The sequence below is a fragment of the Mytilus trossulus genome, chromosome 5 (assembly GCF_036588685.1).
Source record: "Mytilus trossulus isolate FHL-02 chromosome 5, PNRI_Mtr1.1.1.hap1, whole genome shotgun sequence".
NCBI classification, from domain to species: domain Eukaryota; kingdom Metazoa; phylum Mollusca; class Bivalvia; order Mytilida; family Mytilidae; genus Mytilus; species Mytilus trossulus.
Window position 1 is genome coordinate 72752039 of NC_086377.1, and position 6259 is coordinate 72758297.

At 30.9% G+C, this 6259-nt stretch overlaps 1 long non-coding RNA gene across 1 annotated transcript; it reads right to left on the bottom strand.

Moving 5' to 3' along the window:
- Positions 1 to 310: 310 nt before the first annotated feature.
- LOC134717455 (uncharacterized) lies at positions 311 to 5806 on the bottom strand. The gene is made up of 4 exons (XR_010107315.1): positions 5693 to 5806; positions 4387 to 4416; positions 3597 to 3731; positions 311 to 433 (listed from the first exon to the last, which is right to left on the bottom strand). It is a non-coding gene; the product is annotated as an uncharacterized LOC134717455 (long non-coding RNA).
- Between the last annotated feature and the right edge of the window lie 453 nt (positions 5807 to 6259).

Sequence of the window (6259 nt, forward strand, 5' to 3'; positions counted from 1 at the left end):
CACAAATCCAGTACTGTAAAATACAAGTACCTAAACATTACAATAGTTTAAGAATAAAGAAATAGTACTAAATATAAAAAGAAAATTTCCAGTACAACCTAATGCTGGGAAAATGTAATAGACCCGTTTTCCCTCCATGTCACATCTTATTTTTATATGACTTTTCATTTTGCAACGAAAACAACGAGATAAACATTAGATAGTCTTCAACAATATACAGGTGTTTGTTTTTTTAAAATGTATATTTTTAAAAAATCTTAAACAAAACTCATTTAGAAAAAAAAATAGATTTAATACTCACAACACTTTTGGCAGGATTTTTTACAAAAATACTGCGCTTCCGGTCTTCCACAAACAGCCGACAGAAATGATTGGTCATTACAATCAATCACGTGATCTTCGCACACCATAGGCTGTTGAGTAGTAGGAGGAGCTAAAAAAAAAGGTGTGTTTCGATAGTTTAGTGAATAAGCATCCGACAGCTAAATTCAATTAATGAATAAAAAAAGAGTATATTATTCTCATGGATACCAAGTCAGTTTCGGCATTGGGTAAACATTATTCGCTACTGGAATAGGCTATTATCGTTTGAAGACGACCGATTAACGAAAGTGGTGTTCAATATGGATTATGATCGTTGCACAAACAATTGGTGTAGTGACACTAAAGATATTTTCACGGAACTTAATATGTTACATTATTATGAAAGTAGAACAATGGTGGATTTAAAATATTTTGAACAAATTGTACGAACTCATTACAGTGATATATGGAGAGAGTCCTTGATAAATAAGCCAAAGCTACGATCTTACTTAAACTTTAAAACAAACTTCGAACTAGAGCACTATGTAAAACTAAATCTTACGAAACACGAGCGATCTGTGCTAGCCCAGTTTAGATGCGGGATATTACCGATCAGAATTGAGACTGGTAGATATATTGGGGAACCAGTAGAAAACAGACTATGTCGTTTTTGTAACTCTCAAAATGTTGAAAGTGAGCTACATTTTCTTATAAACTGCACATTTTATAATGATATCAGACAAACTGTTTTTAGCGAGATATTAATGGTGCCAGACTATACGCAACTAGATGACCAGGGAAAATTAACATTTCTAATGGTGAACCATCCAAGGAAAATAGCTAAATACTTAGCAGCGTCACTTTTCCGTAGAAAACAAACAGTTTACTCTAGTTAACATTCTTAAACTTTTTTACAAACTTTAGATGAATTTATCATTATATGAACTTTTAAAATCGTTAATTCTTAATCTATAATTATCTGTATTTAAATTTAAATTGGCAATTGACACGTGATATTAGAACATTTATATTGAACTAAAAGTAAAAGGTGACTTATTGGTCCATTGGGCCGGGTGTATTATATATGTAACTATATTTTGTACAAATTTATATATTTATGCTGACTTACACATGTCACTATAATAAACAATTTACTTACTTATTTACTTACTTATTATCATGAGAAAACATTATAAGGACAAAAATAACAACAAGACACATAGGGGGCAATATATGAATTTCAACATCACACTATACGATATATAATCATGCAGACTACAAATTGATACTGTCAGATAGTGATAGATACGAATGAGATATTGTCAGTATTGAAAAAAGATCGCTAGCCATATATTATTCTCTATTTATCCAGGTCTAGCCATGCTCTGAAACTTTTCGAGTCAAACAGATCTGTCTGTTCTCATGATAAAATTTGTGGTTAACGAAAAGGTTATTTTATGATGCATGGATGAACCTTTCGGATGAAAAACCTATTCAAATCGTCCTAAGCTATAACAGTAAAAAACCAAAATATTATAGATCAACTATTTTTCTAGATTTATATTGGCATTATTTTTTTTCTTGCGAATGTCACGAAATTAAATCACAGGCGAAAATTAAAAATATGTCATGCATATTACATTATCTTAATAACGTAAAGCTTCCAGAGCATCTGAGATCACCCCTAATTCTGGTAAGGTTCGTGTTGCTTATTCTTTAGTTTTCTATGTTTTGTCATATGTACTATTGTTTGTCTGTTTGCCTTTTCCAATTTTAGCCATGATTTTGTCGGTTTATTTTCGATTTATGAGTTTGATTGTCCCTTATTTCTATATAATATGACATACATTGACTCAGGACATTTGCATGAAAGTTTTGTATAGTAAACTAGTTTTTTGAGATCATCCACATTTCGTATATGTAATGCCAATAAGATAAAATAGTGATAGAGAATATATCTCGTAAAGATCTGCAGGTATTGGTAAAATTTCTAACAATAAAGTTTTGTTGGATCTCTTAAAGATCTGCAGGTATTGGTAAAATCAGTATCAATACAGTTTTGTTGGATCTCGCTAAAGATTTGCCATACAATGTGATAATTATAAAATTATGAATCTGCAATAACATATACAAAGTTGGTTCTTATCAAAATATGAATAACTTGGAGGTATATATGATTCCTGCCCAACCATACTATCATTAAGACAGGGGATTTCGTTACTCTTCAAATAGCCCTTACTTATTATCAGTTGCTTAATAAGTAGTTCCAAATGTCATTTTTATTTAATTGTTTATAAATTATAATTATTCATATGTCTTTAACCAATTCATTGCTACATATAGATGTGTATGCATGCGTTTGTACAATACAAGCTGAGGTTTTTTTCCTGGCTAAATGATCATGAACATTACATTCTGGCTTAGTTCTGGTTATCAATTAGAAGAGAAAGAGGGACGAAAGATACCAGAGGGACAGTCAAATTCATAAATCGAAAACAAACTGACAACGCCCTGGCTAAAAATGAAAAAGACAAACAGACAAACAACAGTAAACATAACACAACATAGAAAACTAAAGAATAAATAACACGTTAACCGAAGTAATGAGTACCTGTCCCAAGTTCTAGATCAATTGCTGTCATTGGTTGCTCTCTGTACCTATGTTTTTTGTCTGGTTATAAATCAGGCCGCGTTGAATTTTTTTTTCAAATCTGAGCAAATGGTCGCGGTCATATTTACATATTTTTAAAAATTGACCTTTTTATTGAAAAGACACAATAGCACTAATGATGTGATAGAACAATTACTCATTAAACTTATGTCAATATGAGAGAACAAATCGAGAGTTTTCTTCCCATTTGAACAGTTTTCATTCTATACAAGTGTGCGAAACGGAAACAATTAAAACATAACACAGATATTAAAAGATTGAGAAACCAAAACCCAATCATAATGAGGAAGTTGAACTCATATCCTACAGAAGGGTAAGCAGTCTCTATTCACAATAAATTATTTAACTGTTTATTTAACGCATCATGTAAATGTAGCGGAATTTGATGATACTGTTATTAAAGTGAGAGGGTTAGCGCTATAGAACCAGGTTTAATCCACCATTTTCTACATTTGAAAATGCCTGTACCAAGTCAGGAATATGACAGTTCTTGTCCATTCGTTTTTGATGCGTTTTGTTATTTGATTTTGCCATGTGATTATTGACTTTCCAAATTGATTTTCCTCTGAGTTCAGTATTTTTGTGATTTTACTTTTTATTTTGTCAAAAAAATAATACGTACGGCATAATCCACATGATTTTTTGCAGTTTTGTCTCAAATCATGTTCTTTGCACACAAGACGTACAGTGTTTGGATCTTTACATATTGGGATATCATCATCTAGACAAGCTGTGTTAGTTGTACTAAGAATACCGCCTGGAAAAATACTATATCTAATAAAATCGATCGACTGACTTTTGAACAGCAAAATTATAATAAAAAAAAATATGTCAACAACTCTATTTCCCCTATCATTTAATTGCAAAATTGTACCTTTTACATACCTGTTTAAAAGTAAAATTGTGAGCTTAAATGGTCCGTGGCCCACTATTTTTTTTGACCAATTTGATTCATTTTCTTTAAAGAATGAAATAACCAAAAATACGGCCCTTCTGATAGAAACGTCGAATACAACCGAGCCACATTAAACGGCAAATCATAGTAATCTTAACGCGTACCAATTCAAATGCTAGCCTTCCACGAAAGTTCTTTATTAAATGCGAAATCGAAATATCAAACTTTTAGCTGTTTTCTTGAAATGCATATTTGCTTTTGGACATTGGTATATAAACTATATATATTGAAATAAGTCCAGTCAACAATTTTATGTTGATTTCTATAAGTATTGGTATGTAAGGCTTCTTCACACCCATTATAAGCAAATTAAAGTTCTTTGTATTTAAAAGTATTTCATTAACTGATCGGGTAACTGTATACTCAAACTTTGAATAATTTTGTTAACTCTTTAAGCGTTTTGTGTTGAACTAGTAATATGTATTTCCCATCTTTTAAAATGTTAAATAAAACTTACCACAAATCCCGCCAGGACATAACAGATCCTCTACAAATAAATACACAAATAAATATAATGCAATTTAAACACATTCACAAAGTGCATTTTATTCTTGTAAATAGTAAATGCGTGTTTGAAATATCAACTAAGTTCCTTTATTTCAACATTATTCAATTGTTTGTATTTTAAAACCCATTGATTTCCACTCACACTCGGAGGAAAATTCAAAAAGGAAAGTCCAAAATCAAAAGGCAAAATCAAAAGTCCAAACACATCAACCGAATGAATAACAACTGTCATATTCCTGACTTGGTACATGCATTTTCTAATGTAGAAAATGGTGGATTGAACCTGGTTTTATAGCTAGCTAAACCTCTCACTTGTATGACAGTCGCATCATATTCCATTACATTGTCAACGATGCGTGAACAAAACAAACATACTCAAAGAGTAAGACTGTCAAAAATAGGGGTACAGCAGTCAACATGCGTGTTTGAAATATCAAGAAAGTTCCATTATTTCAACATTATTCAATTATTTGTTGATTTCCACTGACAGGTTATCTAAGGCAAACTAGTAATACTCGCATGTTGGTATTTTAAAGGGTACATATTTCCCGTAATAGAATTTTCTTATACTTTGCCAAAATGACAATTGACCTATGTTCTATCAAAAATAATTTTCCAAAATGTTTGCACGGTCAACGCTTTTATACCCCTATGAAGTTACAAATAGAAGTATCAGTACTTATAATTACATTTTTTAGCCAGGATCATGAAAACACGATTTTAATTAGATTTTTATTTAATTTACATGTGCACTTTATTGTTGGACCTCGTGTCATCATGAATGATAAATTTTATTATGTAATGAAAAAGTAAAATCACAAAAATACTGAAATCAGAGGAAAATCAATTAGGAAAGTCCATAACCACATGGCAAAATCAAATAACAAAACGCATCAAAAACGAATGGACAAGAACTGTCACATTCCTGACTTGGTACAGGCATTTTCAAATGTAGAAAGTGGTGAATTAAACCTGGTTCTATAGCGCTAACCCTCTCACTTTAATAACAGTCTCATCAAATTCAGTTATATATACATGATGCGTTAAATAAACAGTCACAATAAATAAAATAGTCAAAATATGGGTACATCAGTCATCATCGTATAACAATTTTAAAAGGGGACAATTTAACCGAACACAACGTTGATTAAGGAATAACGCGTGATATCAGTGTAGCCAATCAAACTAACGTATTATAATGTAGCATTTATATAACATGTAAAATACAAATAACACGTAAAATGTAAAATATTTACTGTTACAATTATCTGTATCGCAGCACTTTGTTATTGAGGAAGGTGAACTCACTAAAATACGACGTCCAACACCGTGGGCAATATTGAAGTACTGACAAGTCTAAAATATAACAAATATCCAAGTTACTGACGAGTCTGGAAAATAACAAATAGTCAGTTATTGACAAGTCTGAATTATAACAAATATAGTCAGTTACTGACAAGTCTGAATTATAACCAAATAGTCAGTTACTGACAAGTCTGAATTATAACAAATAGTCAGTTACTGACAACTCTGAATTATAAAAAATATTCAGTTACTGACAAGTCTAAAATATAAAAAATATTCAGTTACTAACAAGATTGAAAAATAGCAAATAGTCAGTTACTAACAAGTCTGAATTATAACAATTATAGTCAGTTACTGACAAATCTGAATTATAATAAATAGTCAGTTACTGACAACATTGGAAAAAAAAGCAAATAGTCAGTTACTGACAAGTCTGAATTATAAAAAAAAATAGTCAGTTACTGACAAGTCTGAGTTATAAAAAATATTCAGTTACTGACAAGTCTGAATTATAACAA